We start from the raw sequence: 22779 nt of genomic DNA, 5'->3' as shown, positions 1-22779 counted from the left end.
GAACCTCCACTCTGCTCTGCCTGGTGGGTATCAGGACCTCCCATCTTCAAGGGAGGATGCTGAGGCTCAGACAACTTTGGCAACTTGACTAGGGTGATCTAGGAAGGAAGTGTCAGAGTTGAAAGCAAGCACAGATTTGCCTCACACAGGTTTCTGAGAAAAGCCTTCAGACATCTCTGAAGCCCTTTTTCAAATTCTGTTATCTTTAAAAACAAGACATGCCACCACATCAAGAGTGAAAATACCAAACAGCTCCAGAGCATCTTGGCAGACACGAGGTTTCCCATGGGCCAAGAAGGGGTTTCCCGCTTCCCACAGCCACCTCCCTCAAACCACCCCCACCCCATCCTCAAGGACCTTGAAGATTCTTGGGGTTCCCCTTCACTAATCAAGGGCTAATGGAGAAGTTTCAGAAAAAAAGAGGTTTCATGCCACAAAATAAGTTGAAAGGAGGTTCTGAAGCCCCATGCTTGCCCTTCAGCCCCACGTTCCCCGGCCTTCGGTCCCTGGAAGCCAGGATGCTGCAGTGCTCAGGTCTGCTGACTCAGAAGTCCCCGGGGCTAAGCGATGCTTCCATATCAGGGGCCAGCCCCCTCCCCTGAGGGAAGAGGGGAAAAGAAAGGAAACAGCTCATAAGAGTGATTTATACGACCTGTTAGCAGCTCTGGCGAAAGGCTTTGGGGCCAAGAGGTTGAAATTAATGACCACAGTCAGTTTTATGTATTAACTATACAGCAAATTCTTTCTTCTAGCCCTATTCACCCCTCTCAAAATTAAGCATGGAGTGCTAGCTACAGCTCAGCCATAACATTTTTTACAACTATCAGCTCCTATTTTGTGGACAAAACAGAGCATTATGAAAAGACATGGTTTTTGCCTCAGCAACAGTGCAACATGAGCCTCCAGCCTGAGTACCTTCAGTGACTTGGTATAAATCATATCCTTAGGATAGGACAGAATTTATTTCCAACTCAGCTGAAAAACTTTAGGGACATATATAGAAGACAACACATAAAACATCCGGCCTCAATTTTCTTCTCACTTCTCTTGCCAATATGAAATTATAGCTCACGCACTTCTTTATGAAGTTCAATATGCAGGGGAAATTGAATTTTAGATTTGGAAAGCAGAATAGCAGACTATCCGCCCAACCCTCCCCGCTTCTTTCATCTCTATCGTATGGAGGTCCCTGGCCCCTGTTGGCTTCCCCATAGCTTATCGCACTCTGGTAACTGCTACAGACCTTGTTTCCTGTCTCCAAACCTGTAAGCTCTCCTTCCTGCTGGGGGCAGGACCACATTCTCACTTTGTTCACCAACTCTGTGACCATGCCTGGTCTCTGCTCTTTGTGAGTAGGCTTTTTCTCACAGACCCTTGGGGATGGCAGTGGTAGAAAGCAGTCCTCTTTGGACAGCTGCTCCGAGCTGGCCTACCACTGAGATCTGTATCTGCCAGTCCAGGTCAGTCATTGTGCAGGAATCCTGTCCATCGCCTGGCTCACACTTCCCCCCTGCCTGGCTCCTTGCCCCAGTATATCTCCCCTAAACCTGGAATGGTCACTAGTGAGGTGAGCCAAGTCAGACATGGCCAGACCCCAGTGAGCTAGTGCACACCCCAAAACTGTCTCTATCCATTCTGACACTCAGGGCACATTTTCTGCACGCGGCCTGGCTGTGTGCTAGAGCACAATGCTGACCTACGGGTCTCTGAGCAACACCTAAGCAAGCACAAGCAGTTTTGCTTTCAAGGTTCCAGCACCTTGGCCACTTCTTTCTCACATGCTAGTAAAGTGATGCTCAAAATTCTCCAAGCCAGACTTCAGCAATACATGAACCGTGAACTTCCAGATGTTCAAGCTGGTTCTGGAAAAGGCAGAGGAACCAGAGATCAAATTGCCAACATCCGCTGGATCATCAAAAAAGCAAGAGAGTTCCAGAAAAACATCTATTTCTGCTTTATTAGCTATGCCAAAGCCTTTGACTCTGTGGATCACAAGAAACTGGAAAATTTTGAAAGAGATGGGAATACAGACCACCTGACCTGCCTCTTGAGAAATTTGTATGCAGGTCAGGAAGCAACAGTTAGAACCGGACATGGAACAACAGACTGGTTCCAAATAGGAAAAGGAGAATGTCAAGGCTGTATATTGTCACCCTGCTTATTTTACTTATATGCAGAGTACATCATGAGAAACGCTAGGCTGGAAGAAGCACAAGCTGGAATCAAGATTGCTGGGAGAAATATCAATAACCTCAGATACGCAGATGACACCACCCTTATGGGAGAAAGTGAAAAGGAACTAAAAAGCCTCTTGATGAAAGTGAAAGTGGAGAGTGAAAAAGTTGGCGTAAAGCTCAACATTCAGAAAATGAAGATCATGGCATCCGGTCCCATCACTTCATGGGAAATAGATGGGGAAACAGTGGAAACAGTGTCAGACTTTATTTTTTGGGGCTCCAAAATCACTGCAGATGATGACTGCAGCCATGAAACTAAAAGAGGGAAAGAAAAGTTATGACCAACCTAGACAGCATATTCAAAAGCTTTGAAAGCCAAGAAAGGTCCATCTAGTCAAGGCTATGGTTTTTCCAGTGGTCATGTATGGATGTGAGAGTTGGACTGTGAAGAAAGCTGAGCACCAAAGAATTGATGCTTTTGAACTATGGCATTGGAGAAGACTCTTGAGAGTCCCTTGGACTGCAAGGAGATCCAACCAGTCCATTCTGAAGGAGAGCAGCCCTGGGATTTCTTTGGAAGGGATGATGCTAAAGCTGAAACTCCAGTACTTTGGCCACCTCATGCGAAGAGTTGACTCACTGGAAAAGACTCTGATGCTGGGAGGGATTGGGGGCAGGAGGAGAAGGGGACGACTCAGGATGAGATGGCTGGATGGCATCACTGACTCGATGGACGTGAGCCTGAGTGAACTCTGGGAGATGGTGATGGACACGGAGGTCTGGGGTGCTGCGATTTATGGGGTTGCAAAAAGTCGGACACGACTGAGCGACTGAACTGAATGAGAAGGCTTCTGTATTTTGGCAGCTGTTCTTCCTGGTGTGAACAATAGATTCATCAGTCTTTTCTGGGGCTGAACTGTCTGAGTCCCTTTCACCCAGCAGACTCATCCTTCTCAAATGGGGTCATGTAGCCCACCACCACCCTCAGACTCAAGGCCACGGGTCTCCTTTAGCCTCCTCCTCTAGCTGATACAGCAGGAGGACCTGAAGGAAGTGATGGGCACCACCAAAATGCTTACACCAGGAGGTAAGTGGATCAGGAAGAGAAGAGCCAACTTCTCGGGCACACACCTGACTTCTCCCTGAGACCATGCAGGAGTCAAGGAAAGAGAGGCCCCACACAACAGCCCTTGTGCCCAGAAATTTACATCATGGCAACCTGCAAGGGAAAGAAAATCAGTTTCTCCACTTTATGAATCCAGAAATACTTCTCTGAGGCAGGTGAAGATCTACCCACCTTCTTACCTTTTGAAACACGAGGAAAAAAAAAAAAACACCTGATTTTCTTTCTAAAAGATTAAAAGGTTTTACTCTTTTCAGGAGGAACACTTGTGATGGTTTGTAAACTGCCTTGCCAATGATCAAATGGCTCTCCAAGTTTCCCACCCCCTGAGCCAGAAGTTCTGAAAATATGTCACATAATTTTGTTTTTATGACACATTAGAAAAAAATAGAAACCATAAACAAGATGAATAGACAACATACAGACTGGGGGAAAATATCTGCAAATCATGCAACCAACAAGGGTTTAATTTCCAAAATATACAAACAACTCATACAACTCAGTAACAAAAAACCACACAACCCAATCAAAAAATGGGCAGAAGACCTAAACAGACATTTCTCCAAAAAAGACATATAGATGGCCAAAAAGCATTTGAAAAGATGCTCAACATTGTTAATTATTAGAGAAATGCAAATCAAAACCCTGATGAGGTCCTACCTCAAACCAGTCAGAATGGCCGGCATCAAAAAGTCTACAAATAACAAATGCTGGAGAGGATGTGGGGACAAGCAAAACAAAAATTGACATTCCTATACTGTTGGTGGGAATGTAAATTGGTCCAGCTGTTATGGAGACCAGTATGGAGGTTCCTTTAAAAACTGAGATAGAGTTGCCATAAGATCCAGCGGTCATAGTCCTGAGAACACACCTGATTCGGTTCAGTTCAGCTGCTCAGTCATGTCTGACTCTTTGGGACTCCATGGAATGCAGCACCCCAGGCTTCCCAGTCCATCACCAACTCCCAGAACTTGCTCAACTCATGTCCATCAAGTCGGTGATGCCATTCAACCATCTGATCCTCTGTCGTCCCCTTCTCCTCTCGCCTTCAATTTTTCCAATGAGTCAATTCTTCGCATCAGGTGGCCAAAATATGGGAGCTTCAGCTTCAGCATCAGTCCTTTCAATGAATATTCAGGACTGATCTCCTTTAGGATGGACTGGTTGGATCTCCTTGCAGTCCAAGGGACTCTCAAGAGTCTTCTCCAACAACACAGTTTAAAAGCATCAGTTCTGTCTTTTACCTCGTTGCAGCCCAGAAAGCAACATGGGTCACCAGCAGCTCCACTGGAGCCATCAAGAAAATTCGGCCAGGGTTCTTGCTCTTGCCAGGTCTGCTCAAACTGGCACGGTCTGATCCGGAAATAGTGCCACTAGTGTTTCCGCCAGTATGTGAAGGACATTGGCTTCATTAAGTTGGACTAAACGAACTTCCTTAGATGGCTCATCCAGCACATCAACCTTCAGTTCAGTTCAGTCGCTCAGTCGTGTCCGACTTTTTGTGACCCCATGAATCACAGCACGCCAGGCCTCCCTGTCCATCACCAACTCCCGGAGTTCACTCAAACTCACGTCCATCGAGTCAGTGATGCCATCCAGCCATCTCATCCTCTGTCATCCCATTCTCCTCCTGCCCCTAATCCCTCCCAGCATCAGAGTCTTTTCCAATGAGTCAACTCTTCACATGAGGTGGCCAAAGTACTGGAGTTTCAGCTTTAGCATCAGACCCTCCAAAGAAATCCCAGGGCTGATCTCCTTCAGAATGGACTGGTTGGATCTCCTTGCAGTCCAAGGGACTCTCAAGAGTCTTCTCCAACACCACTGTTCAAAAGCATCAATTCTTTGGTGCTCAGCTTTCTTCACAGTCCAACTCTTCACATCCATACATGACCATTGGAAAAACTATAGCCTTGACTAGACGGACCTCTGTTGGCAAAGTTATGTCTCTGCTTTTCAATATGCTATCTAGGTTGGTCGTAACTTTTCTTCCAAGGAGTAAGCGTCTTTTAATTTCATGGCTGCAATCACCATCTGCAGTGATTTTGGAGCCCCCAAAAAATAAAGTCTGACACTGTTTCCACATCTATTTCCCATGAAGTGATCGGAACCAGATGCCATGATCTTCGTTTTCTGAATGTTGAGCTTTAAGCCAACTTTTTCACTTTCCTCTTTCACTTTCATCAAGAGGCTTTTTAGTTCCTCTTCATCAACCTTAGGCGGAAATAATACTAGCTCTTTGTATATAAAATAAAAGTTTTTAAAACTTTAAAAAAAAAGCCTCAGTTTTTCAGTGCTCAGCTTTCCTTATAGTCCAACTCTTACATCCATACACGACTACTGGAAAAATCATACCTTTCACTAGACCTTTGTTGGCAAAGTAATGTCTCTGCTTTATAATACACTGTCTAGGTTTATCATAGCTTTTCTTCCAAGAAGCAAGCTTCTTTTAATTTCATGGCTGCAGTCACCATCTGCAGTGATTTTGGAGTCCAAGAAAATAAAGTCTGTCACTGTTTCCATTGTTTCCCAATCTATTTGCCATGAAGTTATGGGGCTGGATGCCATGATTGTAATTTTCTGAATGTTGAGTTTTAAACCAGCTTTTTCACTCTCCTCTTTCACTTTCATCAAGAGGTTCTTTAGTTCCTCTTCTCTTTCTGCCATAAGGGTGGTGTCATGTGCATATCTGAGGTTATTGATATTTCTCCCGGAAATCTTGATTCCAGCTTGTGCCTCCTCCAGTCTGGCATTTTGCATGATGTACTCTGCATATAAGTTAAATAAGCGAGATGACAATATACAACCTTGATGTACTCCTTTCCCAATTTAGAAACAGTCCACTGTTCCACGTCCGGTTCTAACAGTTGCTTCTTGACCTGCACACAGGTTTCACAGGAGGCAGGGAAGGCCATCTGGTATTCCCATCTCTAAGAATTTTCCATAGTTTGCTGTGATCCACCCAGTCAAAGGCTTTAGCATAGTTAATGAAGCAGATGTTTTTCTGGAATTCTCTTACTTTTTTAATGATCCAACAGATGTTGGCAATTTGATCTCTGGTTCCTGTGTCTTCTCTAAGACCAGCTTCAACATCTGGAAGTTCTCAGTTCACGTACTACTGAAGCCTGGCTTGGAGAATTTTGAGCATTACTTTACTAGCATGTGAGATGAGTGCAATCATGTAGTAGTTTGAATATTCTTTGGCATTGGCTTTCTTTGGGATTGGAATGAAAACTGACCTTTTCCAGTCCTGTGGCCACTGCTGAGTTTTCCAAATTTGCTGACAGTGAGTGCAGGACTTTCACAGCATCATCTTTTACGATTTGAAATAGCTCATCTGGAATTTCATCACCTCCACTAGCTTTGTTTGTAGTGATGCTTCCTAAGGCCCACTTGACTTCACACTCCAGGATGTCTGGCTCTAGGTGAGTGAGCAGACCATCGTGGTTATCTGGGTCATTAAGATCTTTTTTGTATAGTTCTTCTGTGTATTCTTGCCACCTTTTCTTAATATCTTTTGCTTCTGTTAGGTCCATCCATTTCTGTCCTTTATTGTGCCCATCTTTGCATGAAACACTCCCTCGGTATCCCTAATGTTCTTGAGATCTCTAGTCTTTCCCAGTCTATTATTTTCCTCTATTTCTTTTCATCAATCACTTCAGAAGGCTTTCTTATCTCTCCTTGCGATTCTTTGGAACTCTGCATTGAGATGGGTGTATCTTTTCTTTTCTCTTTTGCCTTTAGTTTCTCTTCTTTTCTTAGCTATTTGTTGAGGCCTCCTCAGACAACCATTCTCTTTCTCTATAAAATGAGCATAATAACCTCAAGGGTTGGCTTTTGGGATTAAATGACATAATCTATGTAAAACACTTAGACCAGTACTCTAAGCACTATGATCAGTACAGTAAGCACCAGAAGAGTTGCCTGTTATCGGTTACTGACAGCCTGACAGGTAGCTAGCCCTCAACCAGCAGGGTTAATGGCAGTAATGGCGACCTCCTTCAAAGGGCTTCTGCCAGGGCTGCTGTGTTCAGTGCCCCTAACCCCACGGCAGGCCACTATCAACCCACGCCCCCGCAGGAGACTCCTGGACACGCACAGGCAAGTCTGGTTCGGTCTCTGGTGGGGTCACTGCTCCTTTCTCCTGGGCCCTGGCATGCACGAGGTTTTGTTTGTACCTTCCAAACGGGCACACAAGATGGCAGAGTAGAAGGACGTGCACTCATTTTCTCCCGTGAGAACTCCAAATTTACAGCTAACTGCTGGACCACCACCAACAGGAGAAGACTGGATCCCACCAAAAAAAGATACTCCATGTCCAAGGGCAAAGGATAAGCCCCAACAAGACAGTAGGAGGGGTGAAATCACGTTTAGAATCAATCCCCATACCCACCAGAGACGCTCGGAGGGCTCAAACAAAACTTAGTGTGCACCAGGACTCAGGGACCCCACAGAGAATGAGACAGACCTGCCTTTGAGTGTTTGTCTCCTGCGGAGGTGCAGGTCAGCAGTGGCCTGCCGCAAGGACAGGGGCTCTGGGTGCAGCAGACCTGGGAGGTGTGGCGTGTGTCCCAGACAGACCACAAACTGGAGAAAAAGTATACCAAAGACGTTTTCACTGTTGTGGAAGTTCTAGCGCCCACAACATATTTCCCAACTTAGGTTACCAAAGGGGAAGGAAGGGAGGGAGAGAGGGACAAATTAGATATTTGAGATTAACAGGTATGTATTTAATATTCCATTATAATAGAAAAGAATATGAAAAAGAAACATTTATATGCATACACATATACATAAATATATAAAACTGAATCATTTTGCTATTTATCAGAAACATAACATTGTAAATCAAACATACTTCAATTCAAAAACAGATAAACTATCTACCATCATCTATAAAACAGTGAGGTTCTCATATGCCTGGGAACTAGGAACTGGACTAGGTCATTTTCACATATTTTTACCTAATTTAATCCTTACAAGTAGGGTTTATGGTCCCCATTTTGTAGCTTTCTCCCATACAAGATACAGTCTATGTTTCAATGCTTTCACCCCTGTTTGGTACCAAGGTTAAGAGGAGCCCCTCCTACTATGAATCTAAGAATTACCCGAAAATGTAGAGAAGTCAAAAGACTGGTCCCCAAGCTGGGAGTCCAGTCTCCAATTTTCATTTGAAATCCTTTTTGTAACTTGTTCCCATCACAGATCCAACAACTGAAAATATCTACCAAATTGTACTTAAGCACTGATTCATTTCTTTCATTTTAATTGAATTTAATCAATTTAGTTTTTGGTTTTCAATAAAATTACTTGTTTTAATTTTAAATGAAAGACATAAAATATAATGCCAAATTGACATCATTGCAGATGAAAGCAAAAAAAAAGATTCAGTAGGTACTTCCTATAAAGCAAGGACATTCTCATCATAAAAGTACAACCATTAAACGCAGGAAATTAAAATATCACTACCTTTTAATCTACAGTCCCATTCAAAACTTGTCAATTGTCCAAAACCAAAAACAAAGTTTCTGGCCCAGAATGGCATTTGGTTATCACATCTCTTCAATATGAAATAGTTTCTCAGTCTTTCCTTGGCCTCCAGGACCTATGACAATTTGAGGAGCACAGGCCAATTATTTAGTAAAATCTCCCTAAATCTGGGTTAACTGATGTTTCCTTCTGATTAGATTCAGGTTATTCATCTTTGTTAGGAATAGCACAGAAGTGATACTGGTATCTTCTCACTCCATCATACCAGGAGGCACAATTTGTCACATTGCTGGTGATGTTCATTTTGATCCCCTGTTTTTTAAAATGCAGTATGCTCTGCCTTATTTAATGAAATGTGGACTGAGTAACTCTGGGTGAGTGTGAGTAGACAGTGTCCTGAGTTAGAGCCCTGGAGCACTGGCCTGACTCTGCCACTGTGTCCAGCCTCGGACGAGCCACTTGCCCTCTGGACGTCAGTTTTCCCAGACTATAAAGACAAGAACATTGCAGCAGCTACTCTTTCAAACCTTCCCAGCCCTGCCTGCTTGCAATTCTGTACAGAAGTGGCCTTTTCCCCTCACTCATAGCCCGGCTGCTTGTCCTCAGAATAGCACAGATTACACTGGGCGTGGAAGACCCTCCTCACTGTGTTGACCTCAGCCATGCCTCAGTTCAGTTCAGTTGCTCAGTCGTGTCGTACTCTTTGCAACCCCAGGAATCGCAGCACGCCGGGCCTCCCTGTCCATCACCAACTCCCGGAGTTCACTCAGACTCGCGTCCATCGAGTCAGTGATGCCATCCAGCCATCTCATCCTCTGTCGTCCTCTTCTTCTCCTGCCCCCAATCCCTCCCAGCATCAGAGTCTTTTCCAGTGAGTCAACTCTTCGCAGCATCATTCCTTCCAAAGAAATCCCAGGGCTGATCTCCTTCAGAATGGACTGGCAAGTTATAAAGTCCCTTCTGTGCACCCAGTACTATGTTAAGTGTGGAGAGGTTCAGAAACGAATGACATTATTCACAGCTGCAAAAAATGTAACTATAGAAGCATTTTAATTATATATTTGCTGCTGCTGCCACTGCTGTTTCCAATGTTCCCTTATCACCGTTCTCCATGACTATTCAATACAACCATATAGAAACTAACACTTCCTTAGTACTTACTAAGTGTCAGACATTGGAATACTTTTATCTCCCGATTTCCATTTAACAACTGGAAACAACTTGCCTAAGGTCAAAAGTTGGCCTTAGGGAGTGACAGAGCAGGACATCAGGCCTTCCAGGCCCTAGAACCTGAGTCCTTTGGCCACATCATGCTCCCTTTAACCCTGGTTACTTTGAAACCAGCTATGGAGGTCCAACCAGTCCATTTCAAAGATCAGCCTTGGGTGTTCTTTGGAAGGAGTGATGCTAAAGCTGAAGCTCCAGTACTTTGGCCACCTCATGCAAACAGTCGACTCATTGGAAAAGACTCTGATGCTGGGAGGGATTGGGGGCAGGAGGAGAAGGGGACGACAGAGGATGAGATGGCTGGATGGCATCCCTGACTCGATGGACGTGAGTCTGAGTGAACTCCGGGAGATGGTGATGGACAGGGAGGCCTGGCGTGCTGCGATTCATGGGGTCACAAAGAGTCAGACACGACTGAGCGACTGAACTGAACTGATGCTAGTTATCTATAGCTACATGACCAACCACCCCAAAACTTAGTGGTTGAAAACAGAGTGTGATCCTCCCCCATGGTTCTGTTGGTCATCTAGGCTCAGCTGGGCTGTGCTCACCTGGAGTCTCCTGTGTGGACACCAGGAAACTGCAGCTAAGGCTGCAGTCTTCCGAAGGCTCAGCTGGGCTGGATGGCCATATCACACACATTGCTAGCAGTCAATGCTGGCTGTCAGCAAAGAGCTCAGCAGGGGCTGTCAACCAGACCACTTTCATGTGGGCTCCCTCTGGGGTTCTGGCTTCTCCCAGCAGGGCAGCTGGATTCCAAAAGGGAGCTTGCCAAGAACCAGTGTCCCAAGAGACCAAGGCTGAAACTGCACAGAGCTCCTAGTGACCGAGCCCCAGAGGTCAGGCTGCATCACTTCCACTGTGTCTTGTCCACCAGAAACAAGCCGCTGAGCCTGCCTACATTCCAGCAGAGGGGACTGCTCACAGGTGTGAAGGCTGGGAGGGGTGGCTCCTTAGGAGGTCATCTTTGGGGACAAGCAATCATATTCCCTCACCCCATAGTAAACTACAAATTATTTTAAATTTTCTTTATGATACTCTAAATATCCTCCCATATATATATTTGTAATGACAAAATAAATATGTTAAAACATAATATAATAATACATAATCAGCATGCCAAATACATGTTTATATTATACATTTATACGTGTGTGTGCATACACACATATGCAACTAGAAGAAAATGTTATTTTTGAAATACTTCTCCATCTTTTCAAAATGGACATGTATTGCTTTTAAGTTAAAAATGTTTCTTAAGGGACTAATTAACTACCTCACAGAAAATAGCCATTTTCTGGCAAAGTCAACCAGATTTAAGACATTTTGCCATGACCTCAAGCTTCCCAGGTGCTAGTGATAAAGAATCTGCCTGCCAATCCAGGTAAGAGACACTAGTCCAATCCCTGGGTCAGGAAGATCTCCTGGAGGTGGGCATGGCACCTCACTCTAGTGTTCTTGCCTGGAGACTCCCATGGACATAGGAGCGTGGTGGGCTACAATCCATAGGATCCCAAAAGAGCTGGACACGAGTGAAGCAACTCAGCATACATACCAGGCTCTTTAAGAGTCTTCTTGAAGTAGCCAGAGTTACTCATTTTTATACTCTTTTTCCTAAGACAAGTCCTTCTAGAAACTTCTACCTTTCTCCTACTTCACCATAAGGTGGTTTTCTGGATTTCCAAATACGTGTTTTTAAAAAAGAAAAGGCAGACAATAAGCTAGGAGTTACTCTCATCTGGTTTCTTTTTCCTATTACTTGTTGGTTGCCAGGTCATATTCGACTCTTTTGTGACCCTATGGATTGTAGCCCACCAGGCTGCTCTGTCCATGGGATTTCCCAGGCAAGAATACTGGAATAGGTTGCCATTTCCTTCTCCAAGGGATCTTCTTGACCCAGGGATCAAACCCTCGTCTCCTGCACTGGCAGGTGGATTCTTTATGGCTGAGCCACCCGGGCAGCCATTCCTGTTATTTATCTAATTGCATTTATACTATAATTTTCCCATCTCCTCTTGCTGAGGACATCTTGGAAGTTCCAGGCAAGTGGTAGGTGCTCTGGGAATCTGAGCAGCTTATAAAAACCCTCAGGTCTATTGGGATGAGCCTCTCAGAGGCCAAATTGCCCCACTCCAGTACTCTTGCCTGGAAAATCCCATGGATGGAGGAGCCTGGTAGGCTGCAGTCCATGGGGTCACGAAGAGTCGGACCCGACTGAGCGACTTCACTTTCACTTTTCACTTTCATGCACTGGAGAAGGAAATGGCAACCCACTCGTGTTCTTGCCTGGAGAATCTCAGGGACAGGGGAGCCTGGTGGGCTGCCGTCTATGGGGTCGCACAAAGTCGGACACGACTGAAGCGACTTAGCAGCAGCAGCAGCAGAGCTCCAGGCCTAGAGGAATCCCCAAAAGATTAGCTATAAGATACATGAGGATGGGAGAGCACAAACAGGAAAGTCAGGCAAGGGAGATATAGCCCGAGGCAGAGCAATTCTCCCCACCCTGGTCAGGTGAGCAACTAAGTAAACCTCCGGTGGACAGTGATGGCTGAAGGCAATAAGATGCCACAGCCCCAAACACAGAGACCATCTAAACCCAACACCAAAGGCAGCCAGGGGGCCTCCCTCTGAGTCATGTCCACCAAAGGACACTGGTGAGCCTGGACTGGACGCTTCTGGAATTGAGTATGGAGAGAGCAGGGAACACAGGCAGCAGATGAAGAAACAGGCACCGAGTTCTTGGGCTGCCCTGGCTTCCCAAAGGAAGGCCAGTGCCAACCACATGGGTGTCTGTGAGCAGAGTCCACACGCATCAGAGGCTCTGGGAGCCTGAGGAGGCTGATGTGTTGAGTCAGTTGGTGCTATTTTTACCCAGTCACTTTCCAACCATAAACCCACACTTCACATTTCATTGTTTGGGGTGGATTAAGAAATTCAACTTGGCCTTTCTTGTGGTTTAATTTCCTGAATGCCTGCATCAAGGAAAAAGTTCGGCATTCCTACGGAAATATATGACATTTTAACCTTTTCTTGGCATGAGGGCGTCCAGTGATTGGAGGCTGGCTTGTTCTCTAAACCTGCACTGCTCTCATTAAGCAGGGAGGCCATGGGCTGCCCCTTTTCTCCCCTACTCAGAGGTCAGTGTTTATGGTCTGGCTCCTGGAATGCTGGGTCAGGGCAAATGTACCTTATGAATATTCCAGTCCAGTATTAGGAGATGAAGTTCCCCCTAAACAATTCATCTAACAGTTACCTGTGACATTATTCAAGTCCCCAGTGATGAACATCCAAGTAAAGAGTCTGGTAACTGTCAGTGAAGACTTGAACAATCTTAAAACTATTTCCAAATGATTTTTCAACTATAAAGCCAGGAGTGTCTGTGACTGGTCACAGAAACAGCGAACACATACCAAGAAAAAAAGAATGTTCCTTTTCTGTGGAAGAGAGGGCGATTTTACTTCTTTTTAAAATACTTACACCTCCACTTACATCTGAAGTACAGCCATGATGCTTGGTAACTGAAACTCCTTGAATATAAACAAGGTCTCTACAACTTTAGGGTCTTCCCGACTGTCAAAAGCACTTTGAGCTCAGGCAGAGCTGTGAGGTTCTAATCAAGGACAGAGCTTTCTCTTTTTTGAAAGAAAAATCTGGACCTGCACCAAATTTTCCTTCTGCATCTAATGAGGCTTCAGATGCTGTCATAAAAATGGAAACTCAATATTGCTAGAAGCAAACCACTCAGGAGGGAAGAGGCTCCTCTAAGAAGCTGATCTCTAGGCACTGCTTGGCATGAGCATAGCCGAGCACTCCCTCCAGGGCCAGGGCAGTGCCATACCAGCCCCACCGAGGGACTGCCCCTCCAGCAGCACCCACAGCCAGTGCCCCCTGCACACAGTCCTAGGACACCAGAAACCTCCCTGTTCACAACAAACAAATCAGCATTCTTTCGATGGGTCAACAAATACTTATTATACCCCACTGTATGCCAGGCACTTCTCCCCACTGCAGACAACAGCAGGGAAATGGGAGGCCAGGGCTCCACTTCTGTGTCACTGTCAGTCTGCACAGGATGACTTTAGCCAGCAGGAGGGGCTGTGGGGATGAAACTCAGTGTCCGGGCAACGCAACACTGTGGGAGGCCCTGAAACGGGGTGGGGGGGGGGGCGCAGAGAGGGCCATTGGAACAAGCAGCACTTGAGCTGAGACCTGCAAGATGGGGAAATGGAAATGCAATGATCTGGGGGAAGAGAAGGCAAAAGGAGTACGAGTGACAACTCAGGGAATACCTTTAGCACATGTGAGTAGAGAAAGGGGAGAGAAGTGTGGCAGTCGGAGCCGAAGGGCAAAGCAGGTACCAAACCTGCCAGGGGCTTCAGGCAGGGCATCGGAGCAGCTGGATTTAACAACATCCCCTGCAGAAGGCAATGGACACCATCATGAGAAACGCTGGGCTGGATGAAGCACAAGCTGGAATCAAGATTGCCGGGAGAAATATCAATAACCTCAGATATGCAGATGACACCACCCTTATGACAGAAAGTGAAGAGGAACTAAAAAGCCTCTTGATGAAAGTGAAAGAGGAGAGTGAAAAAGTTGGCTTAAAGTGCAACATTCAGAAAACTAAGATCATGGCATCCAGTCCCATCACTTCATGGGAAACAGATGGGGAAACAGTGGCTGACTTTATTTTGGGGGGCTCCAAAATCACTGCAGATGGTAATTGCAGCCATGAAATTAAAAGACGCTTACTCCTTGGAAGAAAAGTTATGACCAACCTAGACAGCAGATTAAAAAGCAGAGACATTACTTTGCCAACAAAGGTCTGTCTAGTCAAGGCTATGGTGTTTCCTGTGGTCACGTATGGATGTGAGAGTTGGACTATAAAGAAAGCTGAGCACCAAAGAATTGATGCTTTTGAACTGTGGTGTTGGAGAAGACTCTTGAGAGTCCCTTGGACTGCAAGGAGATCCAACCAGTCCATCCTGAAGGAAATCAGTCCTGGGTGTTCATTGGAAGGGCTGATGTTGAAGCTGAAACTCCAATACTTTGGCCACCTGATGTGAAGAGCTGACTCATTTGAAAAGACCCTGATGCAGGGAAAGATTGAGGGCAGGAGGAGAAGGGGACGACAGAGGATGAGACGATTAGATGGCATCACCAACTCAATGGACATGAGTTTGGGTAGGCTCCAGGAGCTGGTGATGAACAAGCAGGCCTGGCGTGCTGTGGTTCATGGGGTCCCAAAGAGTTGGACACGACTGAGCGACTGAGCTGAACTGAACCTGCAGAAGGCAATGGCCACCCACTCCAGTATTCTTGCCTGGAGAATCCCATGGGCAGAGGAGCCTGGTGGGCTACAGTCCATGGGGTCACAAAGAATCGAACATGACTGAGTGACTAAGCACCGCTCAGTAGACTTGGCTCCTCTCCGTGGCTCTGTCGCCACCCAGCTGTCCTGGTACCTAATGGGACATGCCACTTGGGCTCTGTGGGCTGTGCTCAACCACCGCCACCCATGAGGGACCCACTTCATCACCTAGCCTCTGTGAGGCTGGGGTCGAGACAGAGGACTCGCTGCCTATTCCTGGAGAAGACAAAGCCAAGAAGGCGTAAGGACACACGCTCTCTCTCCTTGTCATGGTGGACTGGGTCTGACCCTGGCCTGGCTCTCCTCTGTGCTATCACAGCAATTCCTTTCCTCTCACCAACTGAGCTGAGAAAAGCTACACATTCAGGCAAACCAAGGCATAATAAGGGTGGGAAAATGACACCAAGAGTCCCCTCCACCTTCCATATGTTAATACCCTGGAGGGATCAGGTTAAATGATCACTAAGAGCAGAAATACCTGAAAAGTAGCCACAAAAGGACTATCTGCAGTCTAACAGCCAACTGGCAAGGAGTAGGGGGTAAGTGTCCATGTGTATTAATTCATTCAATTATTAACTGACCAAACATATAATACCTGGCACTCTGAATCAGATAAGCAAAACAAGGTCTCTACCCTCAAACTGCTGACAGACTAGTGGTGGAAATTAATTAACAACAATAAGGATCCCAGGAAGCCTGAGCCAAGTGTCCAGGAAGGAGAGGCAGTGCTGTGGGTGCAGTGAGGAGGCTACTTTGCAGAGAGATGGTATTTCCAGGGGGGAGGGAGGCAGGTTGCCTTCGTCTGCACCAGCTGCCTAACAAATGCCAGGGAGGCCTAAACCATGGATGCTGACTTTCTCAGTTCCGGAGACTGGAGGCCATGATCAAGGTGGCAGCAGATTCGGTTTCTGAGAGCTCTCATCCCAGATTGCAGATGCCACCTTCTCTCTGTGAACTCACGGGGCCTTTCCTCTGGGCTCACTCAGTGAGACAGTGCTCTGCTGTGGCTCACTTTTGATAAGACATCAATCCAATCAGGAGGCCAGGACCCCACCCTTATAACCTCATTTAACCCTAATGACTCCCAACAGCCCCATCTCCAAATACCATCACACTGGAGGCTAAGGAATTTGAGGGGATATAGTCCAGTCCACAACAGACTTTGAAAAGCAGATACGAAGCAGAGTCTGTCTGTGTGGGAACAGGCATTAGAAAAGGAGAGACCAGCAATAGCAAAGGCAGGGACATATGAAAGCCTAGAAGGCTTGCTGGGAGAGCAGAAAGTGAGACAGGTTGCCTGGAGTAAAGGATATATGAGGGGCACAGAGGAAGATGAGGCTGGAAAGGCAGTCTGGGGACACTTTACGGAAGATTCCGGTGCCAGGTCTTGGCAGGAAACCAGAGAAGTTACTGATCACAAGACTAACAAGATCAGGCCTGCAGAAGGCATGGCCCTCCCAAGCCAGACTGGGGAGGGAGACAGTTAAAAGGCAGAGGCAAGAGGCGAGACCGGAGAGGTCTCTGCTTTAACGTCACAGGTCAAAATGGTGTGCTGCTGTGGACACATGAGTTTAAGCTTCTCTGGGACTGTCTGGCTGGACTCACCCAGTTTGGTGGGGAACAAAGTTGAGGTCCCTTTACCTGGGGCTGTGAGCCCCAAACTCCCCACTGGGTACCAAGAAATCACACGAGTCTCCTGACAAAAGCACTTCTCTGCTCTCAACTGCCCAGTGGGGGCAATGCACACATTGTCAGTTAGGAGGTGGGCCACACACAGCCACCTGTGGCCACAAAGACCCGGGGCTCCAAAGAAAGCATTCCAAAGACATGGGCGCTCTCTGCAGCTAGGCCGAAGTCAACTGCCTCTCACCTGATCAAACCTCCCTAAGTCCATCCCGGCTGACTCCAGAGATGGGGAAACCTCAAGACCAGAAGGAGAGCTGCCCAAGCCACTCACTGCCCTGCTCTCCACTGGGCTCTCGGCTGGATAGAAGAGGGAGGGGCCACCAGAGGCCTCAGGGAGCTGGACACACCCTGCGAGCCTCAGGCCGCAGTCCTGACAGCACAGACCAGACCCTGCGGTTTCCCGAGAGGCCGGGAAGCTGCGGCAGTCGCGCCTGCTCCGCCTTGCGGTGGTGGAGTCCACCTCCTCACCTGCAGAACCCCTCAGGACCCCGTGGGCTCTCACCCTACAAGCACCATCACAGCACACACGCCAGGGAGGCAGCTGACCTCAGGGGCTCCCGACGCCGAACAACACTGAGGTTTATGAGAGCCGGCAGAAGACCATCTCCCAAGGAGCCCTCAATATGCGCCTAAGACCTGGCATGAAACTGTACTTTATTAGCTGGATTCTATATTCTCTATGATTAAAAGCATCATTTCAACGTTCTTTCACTTTCTGTCTGGTTTTCAAATATCCAGCGAGCTTCCCATTTCTCCCAATTACCTTCCTTCACCACCTCACCATGGCAGTTAAACAACACAGGCTCATATGGGCTCCAGGGAATCAGTTTAAAGAGTGCAGCACTGCCCCTTCCTACTGAGCACTCACTCGCCGACCAGGGCGCGCCAGCTCCAGCCACAGAGCCACTCCTATCGTCTATCAGAGGCCACGCCCGCCCTCCCGTGGCCCTCCCGTGGTCACTCTCGTGGTGTCATCCACAGGTGGGGAATGGACCACAGAGCCCGTGTCAGCGGGGATGCTATTGACACAGCCTTTGGCTTTCTCACTTTGCAGGGGCAGAGTCACCCAGCTTAGCAGAAGGACAGGAAACCCATGGCACAAAGAGGACCCAGGTCACATGGATGCTGCTCTGGTGATTTTTTTTTTTTTTTAATGCAGACTGTAGATCATCCCAGGGATTCCCAAGTGGTTCAGTGGTAAAATAAGCCACCTGCCAAGGCAGGAGACATGGGTTTAATCCCTCGGTTGGGAAGATCCTCTGGAGGAGGAAATGGCAACCCACTCCAATACTCTTGCCTGGAGAACCCCATGGACAGAGGAACCTGGCAGGCTACAATCAGTGGGGTGGCAAAGAGTCAGACTGAGCATGCAGGCATGTGCATCACCCTATCCATCAGCTTCTTAAAAACCAAGTCAGAGCAGCCAAGAAACAGCCTTGCCACTGGCAGCCAGAAAGAGCTCATTCTCCCTTCCCCATTTCCATCTCAAGTCCCCAGACCTTCAAAAGAGGATAAGCCTTTCACTTCCATGAGGGGCTGAGGAGGAGGGTCCTGGACTGAAGAACTCTGCAGACCAAGTCCAAGAATTGCCCTAAACTCTCTTGCTCTATACACCCCATTCTCTGTCCCCTTAGGACTTTTGTACAATTTTCAGTTATACATTTAATTGTTTACTTACTTAGGGTCAGCCCCTCCAGGGTGACTGTAGACGCCATGAGGGTTTATAAACATTAGCACTGAGCACAGCACTCAACACATTCAACAACTACCATTTTGAAATACCAGACCTTCCCAGAACCAGATTCACCTGGGAAAGAGCTATTCACTTAAGGGGCTCTGTGTCTCATGGGGGTGACTATAAAACAGCCAGTCCTCAAAGCCAGCAGGGCTGGGTGCTCAGAGCCACAGAGGTGGGCAGTGAATTCTGCTATGGAGAAGAAGGTCAGAGAAAGACACCCAGCAGGTAACACTGAACCCATGCCCTCAGAGGACAAGTGGTAAGACCTCACTGGGAACAAAAGGGGCCTCAGGTGGACAGAGCACAAGGCAAGGCCAACTAATGGCAAAGGAAGCCGACTGAGTCAGTGGGTCTTGCAGGGAAGGGAGTCAATTTACCAACCAGAATGAAAGTATTTAAAATTTTTTACAAGCGGGATGGCCATGCAGTGTGCACTGACTGAGCCCCAGTGCTGTAGACAGGAGCAGGGGGCAGAAGCCAGCAAGAGGCACGTGTAAGGCATTTCATGAGGCATGTAAGTCAAATTATGATGCTGTGCATCGCAATAGCTTAAATGTAGAGCTATGTGTCAATTATATCTCAATAAAACTGGAAGAAAAACAGAAAACCGTACATATAATTTTGCCTATTGCCAAACAAGTAAACTCATTCAATACCTAGAAAAAGAGAGAGAGGGACAGAAGTATAAAGAACTGGTGAGGCTTTGTGACAATCTAAGGGGGAACAAGGCAGGAAGGGAATCTAAGGTGAACCCTTTGTTTCTGGCTCAGGCAACCTATCATTTGCCAAGATAAGAAGGGCAAATTTCGGGAGAGGAAGACAGCTCTGGGCTGTGTGTTGACTTTGCTGTATCTGTAGGTATTCAGATGAGGATTTCCTTCTTTCAAAAATTAATTTATTCATCTTAATTGAAGGATAATTACAACATTGTGGTGGTTTTTGCCACACATCGACATGAATCAGCCACGGGTGCACATGTGTCCGCCCCTCCTGAACACCCTAGCCCTAGCCCTCCTATCCCTCTAGGTTGAGAGCACCACCAGCTCTGAGTGCCCCGCATCATGCATCGAACTTGCACTGTCATCTATTTTACATGTGGTAACACACATCTTTCTAGTGCTATTCTCTCAAATCATCCCACCTGGGCTTCCTCGGTGGCTCAGCTGGAGAAGAATCCACCTGCAATGCGGGAAACCTGGGTTGGCAAGATCTCCTGAAGACGGGAACGACTTTGCACTCCAGTATTCTGGCCTGGAGAATTCCATGGACCGCACAGTCCATGGGGTCACAAAGAGTTGGACACGACTGAGTGACTTTCACTTTCACGCTTTCTCCCACATAGTCCAAAGGTCTGTTCTTTACCTTTGTGTCTCTTTTGCTGTCTTGCCTATAGGATCATCGTTCCCATCTTTCTAAATTCCATATATATGCAGCAATATACTGTATTGGTGTTTCTCTTTCTGACTTTCTTCACTCTATATAATAGTCCTCATTAGGACTGAGTCAAACGCGTTCCTTTTCATAGCTGAGTAATATTCCATTGTGTATATGTACCACAGCTTCCTTTTCCATTCTTCTGCCAATGGCCATCTAGGTTGCTTCCATGTCCTAGCTGCTGTAAACAGTGCTTCCATAACCGTTGGGGTACATGTGTCTCTTTCAACTGCGGTTTCCTTGCCTGTCGACCATCAGCACGCACCAGCTCTCCACCACACTGGTATCACTTGATTAATTTCTCACGTCTGTGAAGCTCCCTCGGCTTCCCCAGCCCCTCACATTCAGAGAAGAGCTGACACTGAGGAGGCTGGAGACCTGGAGGACAGTGATGTCAGTTTGCGTCTCCCAGCAGAGCCTGCGTGCACTGCCTCCCCTGTGCCCACCCAGAGACTCTCAGCAGGCAAAAGGGAGAAGTTTGCTGCTGGAACCAACAATGTGGGTAGCTCAGCAAGGAGAGGCAAGTCACCATTCCTACGGCAACACTCCTTACCTCACAGGACACATGCCTACATTTTCTGCTGAAATGTGATGTAGGACATGGCCAGCTACTCAGAACCAGTGGGAAGGGGCTCTCAAACCCTTCACTGCTGACATCCCCTCTCCAGCACAGCAGGGACACCATGCCACCTCCTCAGGCTCCAACCCTTCTGCAGGCTGGAGCAGGTGTCCTGCCAAACCCCTCATCCTCGTGTCTGTGCAGAAATACTTGCTCCCGTACAGTATCTGTCGATGTAATTCTCCCGTACGTTCATGGCATGAATTAGGCACCATGTGTCTGTTGGGTATGTGCTGTGTCTCACCCTTCTTCCATCCCCAGCCCAGGGAACAGGGTCTGAAGGAGATCCTTGACTGCAAGACGACCTCAAGGGCATGAGGTCAGGATTCTCTCTGCAGACTTCCTGTGTTAACTATTTCCACAAGGACTTGTTAGAAGGTAGGGCAGCAAACCCAGCAGGCTCGAGGTCAGGAAGCAAAGAATGGTTGTGTAGCTCTACTTTTCAATATTTCAGTGTGGACAGCATTCAAGCCTCATCTTCCTCTTCCACCCCCACACCGGGACAAGCAGACAAGAAAGCCCAGAGGTTCCTTCCTTTGATGCTGGTGGGATGTTCAAACCACACTAGTCCTGGCCTGTGCAGTCTTCACTCCAACTGCACCCACAACCATCATAAAACCCCACATCTGTCTCCTTTCCCTACTCTCTTAAGTCACTCTTAGACCAGTTCAGGAAGCCTGCCCTGCTCTTCCCAGGAAGTCTCACTATCTGCTCTCAGATCTGGGGGTTCTATTCTGGTACAGGGCCGACCACAACAGAGGGGATATACAGAGATCTGCTATGTCTGTGAGCACTGCATTCCCAGCAGGACGCAGCTACAGACCTCCCGCAGCTCCATCCACAGAGGCGAATGAGAATACCACCTTGCTCCTTCCTCTGGTTTGCATCTGCCCCTCTCCCAGTGCCCACCTCTGAAGAACTGTGTTCCGACCTGGGCCCCATATTTGGAGGAGCACCCCAGAAGCAGGCACCTGGACCGTGAGCAGTCTAGAAATGTTTCCTGTGGGGAGCACATGAGGAAACCAGAGCTGTTTCCCCTGATTGAAAGCCTCCTTTGAATTTCTAAAATAAAGGAACTAGGCTTCTTCACTGAGGTCAAGAGTTGGTATAAGCACCAACAGATAAAAGCAGGTTTTGGACAATGTAAGAAAGAACGTTCTAAAACCAAAACATGTCTGAAGATGAAAGAGGCTGCTCCTGGTGCCGGCAGCTCCCTATCATTAGGAGTCCAAGCAGGCTGCACTGGACAACCTCACGCTCTGGGGATGCCACGTGGGAGATTCAAGAACTGACGAAGGGATCAAACCAGTTTCCAACCCTGAAATTCTCTGAGCCAACATAACTACTCCCTTATGTCTGCTAAAAACTGCAGTGTTCAATAGTCTGAAGGATAGTGAAGTTCAAGGACTAGTTTGCAGTCACATCCTATTTAAACTGAACCTGAATCTTGGCCAAAGAATCAGTTAGTTAGGGGTGGGTGTGGGTGTGGGGGTGTGTGTGTGTGTGGGTGAGGGTGTGTGTGGGTGTGGGTGTGTGTGTGTGTGTGTGTGTGTGCGCGCGCACACGCGCAATCACGCATGCATGTGCATCCTCATGGGAGTTGGTAAGGGGTGAGGATAAATGGTGATAAGACACAATCCCCAGAGTAGATACTATTAGGTCACAAATGGATAATCAACCCCAAGAAATAGAAACAAACTAGACTGACATGGCCAGAGGAGAGCAGTTTCTTTATAAATGGGGACCCAATTTCATCCCTCCTGTGACGGAAACACTAAAAGGTGATTTCCCAAATTTCACTCAGAGTACCGAAGATGTGGTACAAATTTCAGAGCAAGCCACAATTACCAACGATTTCCTGTGTGGCTTCTGCCCCAGAAGTCCCGTGTTTGCACCCTTCATGCTGGGTGACTGGTA

At 47.2% G+C, this 22779-nt stretch overlaps 1 protein-coding gene and 1 pseudogene across 3 annotated transcripts in view; one reads left to right on the top strand and one right to left on the bottom strand.

Annotated features, from left to right (window-relative positions):
• The window catches only part of XXYLT1 (xyloside xylosyltransferase 1), a 180254-nt gene that overhangs the window by 86710 nt on the left and 70765 nt on the right, over window positions 1-22779 (bottom strand). The window lies entirely within an intron of this gene.
• LOC114109015 (small ribosomal subunit protein uS14-like) lies at window positions 4568-4798 on the top strand (annotated as a pseudogene).

This window comes from Ovis aries, chromosome 1, assembly GCF_016772045.2.
Source record: "Ovis aries strain OAR_USU_Benz2616 breed Rambouillet chromosome 1, ARS-UI_Ramb_v3.0, whole genome shotgun sequence".
Classification (NCBI taxonomy): domain Eukaryota; kingdom Metazoa; phylum Chordata; class Mammalia; order Artiodactyla; family Bovidae; genus Ovis; species Ovis aries.
Note: the sequence above shows the minus strand (reverse complement) of the source record. Positions and strands in the feature narration are given on the sequence as shown.